Here is a 10,153-nt window from a genome sequence, read left to right on the forward strand (position 1 = left end):
AAAAAAAATTAGGTGAATCCTTCAATTAAATGTAGAATGAGTGGTGATAATATAGAAAAAGCGGTGGTGTACGAATATGGATTTTGCACACTGTAGATATTAGAAAAAAACATGTATTTATTAAGAAAGATTTTAGTAAGAAAAATAATTAATCATTAAGTTCTAAAAAACTTTGTTATAAAGTTCTTCTCCGATGTGTAGACTTTGGAAAATGACGTATTAGAGACCAACAATAGTCAGACATTATATTTTTTATCCCAGAAACCCTGATAACGCTCTTCTATGACGCGTAAGTCTTGATGCATACGCTCTCCCTGCTTTTCGCTCATATCTCCTAAATTTTCCGGAAACCTCTCTAGGCGACTGTGGAGGAAGTGGAGTTTTATACTCATGTTCCATTCCATATTTTTTAATTGAAGCAGAATGTCTTCTACAAGTTCAATATAATTTTCAGATTTTTTATCTCCGAGAAAATTCTGCATCACAGATACGAATGCTTTCCAAGCCTTTTGTTCTGACTCATTCATAGAATTTCTAAACTGACTATCTTTCGTAAGTTGTCTAATTTGGGGACAATCAAAAATTCCGGCTTTAATCTTTTCCATAGTGAGCTGATGAAATTTTTGGCAAATGTAAGAAAAGCAGTTTCCATCTTTATCTAGTGATTTTACAAACTGTTTCATGATGCCCAGTTTTATATGTAATCTTGGAAGGATAATTTTGTTACGAGCTACAAATGAATTGAGGACTATAGTATATTGTGCTTTTCAGGCTCCATTTTTTTCTCTCAAGGGTCAGTTTTTTCTCACCCAATGCTCTTGTTTACCTCTACTCTACTGTCCCAAAGACATATAAAACAGGGAAACTTGGTATAACCACTTTGTTGACCGACACAAATTTGCCACTCATGGTCACTGTATTTTATTTTGCTCAAAACTAGCGAAATATTACAATATTCCTCCTTTAACTTGGTACTGTTGGCAATAGGTACCCCACCGTATTTATTTCCATTATATAATAGAATACATTTAAGGCTACGTTTTGAGCTGTCAATGAATAAACGTCGGTCGTTTGGTTCGTATCGCTTCAAGCCCATATTTTATTAAGTTTTTATATCTGAACAAAGGTAATTCTACGTCTCTTTCACGATAAACACTTATTTTAGTATCCGAAGATAGCAAGTTTTTTTCTTTTAGTCTTGATGCTAATAATTCTGAAGCTTGTTTAGAAAGATTTAAATCTCTTACAAGATCATTCAACTCATTTTGGGAGAAGCGTTTTGGCTCATTAGACATACCTTCAAAATCAGCATAATTTTGTATGAGATTGGTCCTTCAATGTCTTGCTCTAATGGTTCAGATATATTTTTAGGCTCTGAAGAGTTAGGTGAACGCTGCACTGGAYGTTGAACACAACTAGTACTTGGGTACTGCCATTTAGCTCGGTTTTTAGTGTTTAAACCGTTTATGTTCACACAACAATAATAACAGTCTACGAGATGATTTCGTGGCCCTCGCCAAATAATCGGTGTTCCATATTTAAAGGCACTTCTTTTACCACTTTTCCATAATCTCAAATATTTACAAACCCAATTGGGTGCCCAAGAATTCTTATTTTTATCCAAGAGCACCCCAAAATACTCAAAACAGGTATTTTAAACCAACTCTGATATAACTTTTCTACAATTTTTAAACACATATTCCGCGCATATGTAGAAAAAATAATCTGGTTTATTTAAACAACGTCTTCTTGAACTACTCATGAGGCAAAAACTTGAGAAACTAATCTTAACACTGTAAAATACGCCTGTTTTCGATTAATATATACATACATATATGCTTAAATGATAAAAATAAAAAAAGAAGTAACTCGAGCTGCTCAAAAATTTTTGTAAACTAGTGTATTTGATTCTACTCTGATAAATTAGGTTAGGTTAATCTGGTAGTCCAATACCACGCTTAGACCGGTTTTGTTTCTTTGCGATGCCAGACGGAGTTCTGTTGCTAGGTCCAATAGGAGTAGTCATCCTTTAGATTGCTTGCGCTTGATGCGATTTAAACAGACTCAGCGGGCTCACTATCGATACCTCCTCCAGTGTATTATACAGTGGGGGCTCAAGATACTTACAGCGTAGTCTAGACATATCCTGCAGTCTTCTGTCAGTGTCATACTGTGGACGTGTGTCGCCACCACACCGTGACCAGTTAGTATTCCCATCATGTTCCTACAGTCTATCGAGTCACAATATGAGGTATATGTACCTCTGTTAGGGAAACTATACATAATATTGTCGCTCTCTCCGTGAGAGTATAAAAATAACTTGCCTCTCAAAGTTTTGGTAAGGTTATTGTGATGAATTTCGCTTCAAGTAATGTTATGGTTTTCGGTTTTCGGTTTTGTCCAATAAAGACTAGAACATAAGATACTTTTCCAAGTCGGTATCGTTTTCGTCAACTTGATGTCATTAAATGCAGCGGCGATCGTACGCATTACTAATATTTTTTTTATTACCTTGACCGTGCAAACTGAACGATCGAAAACAAGTTCTTGCACTTTTTTATTTGAGGAGGTATCTTTACGAAATTTGACTTGAATCATTATTTAAGGCAATAATGCAATCTCCGAAGAAATTGTTTAGACGGGATCACTATACTCTATAGCTGCAATACAAACTTAAGAATATGAATCAAGTTCTTCTGGGGAATCTTTTGAATTTGTAGACGGTATTATAGCTTCGGACTTAACCGAAGTTAACGCTTTTTCTTGTTTTTTTTTAATCTTTTTTCACTTGTACTATAATCAAACACCTGTTCAAGATCAAACTATTACAAATTTCATGCGAGCCTTTCTCCAATAAAATACCAAAATACTAGAATCTGACGTACATAGTACATAGAAATATACCAAAATAACAGTAAAAATGCGCTGAGACTTGAAAGTGAAGAGTCACGGTTATCATTTGTCAATGAGTAAAAACAATCGAAAACTTATTTTCGAACAGAAATTTCGCACAACAAACATTAATTCGACACGTATCGTTTATCGCCGGGCATTGCTGAACACCATTAAAGTCCATTAAATCAACAACAGGCGCAAGTAGTTGCCGACAGCTACTCAAGCGTGAGCGGCCAAGTGAGCACATACTACAATAACAAAACAACCCGCAACGCGAAACGCACACAAAGAAGCATTCAAAGCAATATCAGTACATATTTTTACTTATTTTCCACTGGCCATTTTCTTTGATTGTTTGCGGTGCCATAAATGTTGGCGTACTTGGCTTGAAAGTGTTCTTTAAGCGCACCGCCCACGCCGCGGCAATTTGCAAACACGAGCTGGAGCTGTGCGGTCGTTTTCTTTTTAATTTTCGCAAATTTACACGTTAGTATACAAAAGCAAAGAATTATTTACATATGTATGTACGTCATTACAAATAAGATTCGTTACTGCCCAGTGGAAAGGACTAGTTACGAACTAGTTTACAACTAGTATGAACCAAAAAGTCAACTAGTCGACGGTCATCATGTTATGGGAAGTCAGTAGTTTTTGGTTTTAATATTCTTCGACTTGAAAACTAGTTACATACTAGTACAAAATAGACCGAAATATAACTAGTTAGTTTTTTGCGTAAAATTTCTAGCGAAAAAATCTGTAGTTTTTGGTTTTAATATTCTTCGACTTGAAAACTAGTTACATACTAGTACAAAATAGACCAAAATGTAACTGGTTAGTTTTTTACGCAAAATTTCTAGCCAAAAAAAAAAATAAAAAAACATAGAAAAAAATTTGTAACACGTTTTACAACCGGTTCTTTTCGGAATAGTTACAAATCAGTCCAAAAAAGGCAGTCGTGTCTGCTATATTTGCTGGTTATTCTGATATTTTACTGCAGTTAATTCCAGTAATGACATATGTACATACATATACATATGTACGTTTAAGCATGTATTTGTGTTGTAGGTATTTCTGTTGTACTCAGTCGCTTGGGGCAGCTTCATTTAAAAGCGTTTCTTTTATGACCAATAACTGTGCACATTAAATATTATGAGTTTCGAAGTCTTGAATGACTTCAATGCGTTATTTGTCACGCGCTTAGTTCTTATTCCTTTTGCGGCAATGCAAATGCGATTTTCAAGATAAGAGCAATAACAAGCCAAGTACAAGTTATAAATGGCGAACGGTAGTCCGAAAGTATTGTTTACACAATATGTGCGGCTCATAATATTAATATATGATCAATAGGGTGGTTCTATTAAGTTATAACTGTAAAACGTTTATACTAAACCTCTAACTCTACTGAAATTAGCTGTCTTCGATTCGGCATTTCTGAGAGGGCTTCTGGTCTTTTGACAAAAAAATGAGATGTAAGAGAAAAAACAAAGTTATCGAGTATCAGTTTTCCGACATGGACAGTTCCGCCTACTATGTTATAATAAGGTTTGATAGTTTTCGATAATATTCACAAAATAATGACAGGCGACTCAATTGCCTGCGGTAGGCAGTCGATAGTCACTCATAATGTACATTTTTGTATTCTCCTTTCGAACGGCAGCTATATACTCGTGATATTCTAGATACCTAATAGTGTTGCAAGACTCATAGAAGTAGCTTTAGGTACATCGGTGGAAAATTTGACAGCACTCATATGTCAGACCTCTGAAAAATTTAAAGCTGTCAGAGAAGCCTGCTCTAATTATGACAAAACTAAGGCATATACAGTATATTAGGCGTCGGTCAGTCCGTATGATAGCTGATACTTAAAGTCTTTATTTCTGCCATGAAATAACACTTAATCAGGTGGTTCCGTGGGAGAGCTATGAGTTGGGAGCACGTTAGGTTTAGCGGATTTATGTTTTGAGGTTTCCTTCTACTATAACAAAAAAGGTATTTGGGCCCAAGTTCGGACCTCATCAACTTTAATCTAGTCATTAGATGATAGTAACAGAAAATTTGCACCACCCTGTTTTGAAGAAACATTTTTACATATACATATCTAAATATTCATTATATTTACAACATTTTATAGATGAATGTGGGTTTTACAAAACATCAATCTTGAGTGACTGATTCAATGAGTAATCATATAATTGAATGGTTAATGTGAAAGTTTGTAGTACATTTAGATAAATATATCTACGCTGAATCATTTGCATGAACGTTGGCAATAGATGTACAAATATGAAGAAACTTACTGTCATTTAAATTTAAAATAAGATATTTGCATATTTTTTGTCTTAATAAAACAGTTTAGAAATATTGTTTAGCGATTTTAAACATTTTTAATATTTGAAATAAGAGTTACTGGTAATCCTAATAATATATAATATATTTGTTGTCTTCTTGTGAGAATTTTAAAAGTTTTATTTTTCAAAAAATCGGTTCAAAATATAAAAAAAATAAATATAAAATATATAAAAAAAATTTTTTTGCAACATTTGTTTGAATTGGTTTCCATTTCGTAACAGCTTTCCATTTTAAAGCAGAGATTATGTTTGAAAGGAAAACACAAAATTTTCTCACATCAGAATTCTTAAACTTATTTACTCTATTAATAAGTTCTAAATAATTATATAGAATTAATATAGAAGTATGCACTTATTTGGTTTTGACAAAGGATTAGCTGTTAATCCTTCTGGGAATTATCAACCAAAATGCATATATATGAAAGTATGTGCGAATATATGTTATGTACATGGAAATGCAGACACGCATATGTATTTAATGTCATTAAGCCGTTCATTGAACTACTTTGTTAAAGCGGTTTATAAATATGTTTGTGAAAATCTGTTAAGGCGATTCGAGAGATTTTTGAGGGATTACAAGTTGGTGAGAATTTTATAAGATTGTATTAATTTACTTTATGTTGAATGTGCATACATACTGAAATCAGTAAAATTGAATCACCATGCTGTCACAAATATCGTAAACAAATTTATGTATATGTACGTACATCGCTTTTATTCCTAAACATCTCTCGTTTTTATAGACGACACTTTGAATAATAAACTCTGTTAGATGTAGTTCCGAATAGTAGTTGGTACCAAGTTACCAGAACTAAAGCTAGTTGATTCACATTAGGAAGAGGAATTCAGAATACCAGGTTGTTCAATAAGTTTTGTCATTTGATAACACAATTGTATGATTCAAAATATACTTTATTATTCATTATAAACTCCCTGAACATTAATACACTTGCTCCAGCGATCCTCTAATCATTGGATCCCATCCATGAAGTGAGAATACGTAAGGTCAGCAAAATACTTATCAACAGCCGTTTTGACCACTTCCGTTGATGAAAAATGTTTGCCACGCATACATTTTTTGAGCTCCGGAACAAAATAGAAGTCGCTGGGGGCGAAATCTGGTGAATACGGTAGGTGCTGCAACAATTCGAATTTTATTTCATGGATTTTAGCCATTGTCAAAATGCTTTTGTGAAACGGTACTGACGGAAAAAGATTTTTTCTTCTGCAAACCGGGTCTTTTTTCACGATTTTTTTCCTTCAACTGGTTCAAAAGGTTCCAAGAATATTCAGTTGTTTTACCAGTTTGCAAGTAATCCATAAACAAAATTTCTCTCGCATCCCAAAAAACTGATGCCATAATCTTCTTGGCCGATTTCCGGACACGAACTCGTTTCGAAGCCGAACAACCAGATTCACACCACTCTTTAGCCTCTTGTTTTGATTCAAGATCATGGTGATAAGTCCAAGTATCATCTATAGTGATGAATAGATGCACAAAATCCACTTTATTCCTTTTAAAATGTTTCAAATGTTGCTGGTTAGTTTTGTGTTTCACTTAAGATATGGCTCCCATTGCCTAATGAGATGTGTGAAGCCTCTACAAAATCACTCTCAGTCAATGGACGATCTTCGAAAACCAGATCTTGTATTTATGCTATGATTTCTGTTGTTGATGCGTTTCTGGACATCCTTCACGTGCATCGTCTTCAAGGCTTGTATGATCTCTCTTATCGAAGGACTTATTGTACAACCTGGTGTAGCTGAGTCTCGGAAGAGACAAACCCTGACTTATTCAACAAACAGGCATGAATGGTATATGGACCGCATATGTCTTCTCTTAAAATTTAAAAGGAATGACATAAGAACTCCAGCAGGAGTGCTTACAACTCACTATCTAATTAGCAGACATGCCATCAGACTAGAAACACTATATAATGACTGTTGCAGAAACTGTAAGGATGTAGAAGAAGAGGTGGCTATAAAAAATATTCTATGCGAATGCAAAGCTTTACATACGTATACATTAGGGTGATTAAAAAAAATTCTTTTTTTCCTTTGGTACTCTAAAAAATAGGTTCCTAGACACCTATAGGGTAGCCTCTGTAAGAATGAGTTTTTAATTGTAACGGGAAGGTCCTCTTACTTACAGTTTTCTATTTTTTCTTATTATCATATAGAAATTTATTATATTTATTTATATCTCGCTTCCAACTACTTGAAAAAATATCTTGTTCCTTAGGTTTTGTAGGAAATTGAATGCTCTACAAAAAAGGTCTCCACGATTTTTTCGTAAGCCCAACCGTTTAAAAAATATTAACAGTTAAAGTTTGATTATTTTTTGCAATTTTTTTTTATTTCTTGTGAATTTTATAACTCAATGAAAACAAGTAAGGAAGCGTTAAGTTCGGGTGTCACCGAACATTTTATACTCTCGCATGATATATACCGAATTTCATTGAAATCGGTCCAGTACTTCCTGAGATATGGTTTTTGGTCCATAAGTGGGCGACGCCATGCCCATTTTCAATTTAAAAAAAAAGCCTGGGTGCAGCTTCCTTCTGACATTTCTTCCGTAAAATTTAGTGTTTCTGACGTTTTTTTTTAGTCGGTTAACGCACTTTTAGTGATTTTCAAAATAACCTTTGTATGGGAGGTGGGCGTAGTTATTATCCGATTTCTTCCATTTTTGAACTGTATATGGAAATGCTTAAAAGAATCGACCCTATACAGTTTGGTTGACATAGTTGTAGTAGTTTTCGAGATATGTACTAGTAGGGGGCGGGGCCACGCCCACTTTTCAAAAATAATTGAGTCCAAATATGCCCCTCCCTAATGCGATCCTTTGTGCCAAATTTCATTTTAATATCTTTATTTATGGCTTATTTATGACACTTTATAGGTTTTCGGTTTCCGCCATTATGTGGGCGTGGCAGTGGGCCGATTGTACCCATCTTCGAAATTAACCTTTGTATGGAGCCAACAAATACGTGTCTCAAGTTTCATCATGATATCTCAATTTTTACTCAAGTTACAGCTTGCACGGACGGACGGACAGACAGACATCCGGATTTCAACTCTACTCATCACCCTGATCACATTGGTATATATAACCCTATATCTGACTCTTTTAGTTTTAGGACTTACAAACAACCGTTATGTGAACAAAACTATAATACTCTCTTTAGCAACTTTGARAGTATAAAAATCATTACGAATGATGAAACTCATAGGTTTTTGGAGAGGCTTTCTGAGAGGTGCCTAGGAACCTATTTTTCAGAGTACCAAACGAAAAAAAATTTTTTTTTTTTGAATTACCCTAATATACATACATATATTGGAAGAGAATGGCAACTATTGGTCGAGGGTTTCTTGACGATGTTTCAGAGATTACACAGATAAAACTTTTCGTACTGTTGAACGTCATCAGAAATGTGGAGTCGCTTTGAGAGTCGCTTAGAGTGAAGGAATTTTAGTTTTTTAGAATTTTTGGAATTTTTAATGGTGGGCCTAGGAGCGTTTCAGACAGCCACTTTCCCTTCTTGCCTACTTATTCCTTAAGTTTCAAAAGCACCAGTTTTATTTGTTGAATTCAGTGCTCGAATTTCAGTTATACTTGTATATCTGACTAGTTGCTTGCATGAAGAAATATTAGTTGGCAAGTAGTTTATAACTAGTTAATTTTAGTGCTGGGTGATGTACGAATAATTGCATGGGTGTTAGCAGCGTGGGTGAAATTCATAGCTAAACATACAAGTATATTGTATATCTAACTACAAGTTTCTTAAATTTATATATTTGTCTGTCTATATGGAGTTATATTAGTGGTCAATAAGAGCAACCCGAATAGTTGATTCCATAATACGATCAAATATAGCAACTTGTTTGCACATTTTTGGTACTAAATAGCTTCCACAAAACAGTATTTATGGTCAAAATAACATTTATTTTGATGTTTTTTAACACAAACACAAAAGCTAATGTCCATATTATATTTTTACTATTGTTAAGTTCCTAATGTGTAGCCCTTTGTATTCAGCTGTAAGCTGGTTTAATGACACATAAGCAAGTGTGCAGCAAATAAATAACTAAATAGCATATAATAAATCAAATTGTCACATTTCAGCTAATTAAACATCAATTGAGAAGTTTCAAAAGTCGGCGGAGACAATGAAAATCCGGTTAATTAATTTCGGTTGCCAAACAAACAAACAGCTATACATACATACATACATGCAGATAACTTTGCGCAATAATGTAGAAAAAAAGAAAATTGCACAAGTCAAGTTAAATGGATCAGTCTGCTAACCTGTTTACACAATAAAATACACATGCATGCTTTTTCACTTTGAATTCGATGCCATGGAAACCAGTTTGTCCCCAACTTTGATATTGATATTGAACTTCCTGCTCACACACTGCTCTAGTTTCTATTTCGGGTAGGCCATGAGTAGAGTGGTTAGTTTCCTGTGTCAGCATTTCATTGAGGACTTCAGTTGCCCTTTTTCACGCCTATGCAAATCCAATTGACATATGTATATACATGCATACATACAAAAATACAATGGGTTCCTACACATAGAATATCCAATTTCATTCATTCATTCCACGACGCCTACCGTTTGAGTCGCGCCGACCAGTCGATGGGCAAACAGTGCACAGAAAAGGCAAAAAAAAAAAAAAAGTAAGGATGAAAAATGGCAAACAGTATTTGTTGTTTTGTGTTGGGGTGTTGATACCTCTTGTTTGTTTGTTGAACTTGCGGAAAGCAGTTTGACGCAGCATTGTTGCACGTGTCATGGACAAACAGGCAAACTTGCGCAGACTATGCCTACAAACAGAGTTATAGATGTGCTTACTGATACATAAAGAGTATATCGTCGCCTAAACGAAACGTATCATCAAAAAAA

Source organism: Bactrocera latifrons, unplaced genomic scaffold, assembly GCF_001853355.1.
Source record: "Bactrocera latifrons isolate USDA-ARS-PBARC rearing strain unplaced genomic scaffold, ASM185335v1 scaffold_0, whole genome shotgun sequence".
In the NCBI taxonomy this organism is placed as follows: domain Eukaryota; kingdom Metazoa; phylum Arthropoda; class Insecta; order Diptera; family Tephritidae; genus Bactrocera; species Bactrocera latifrons.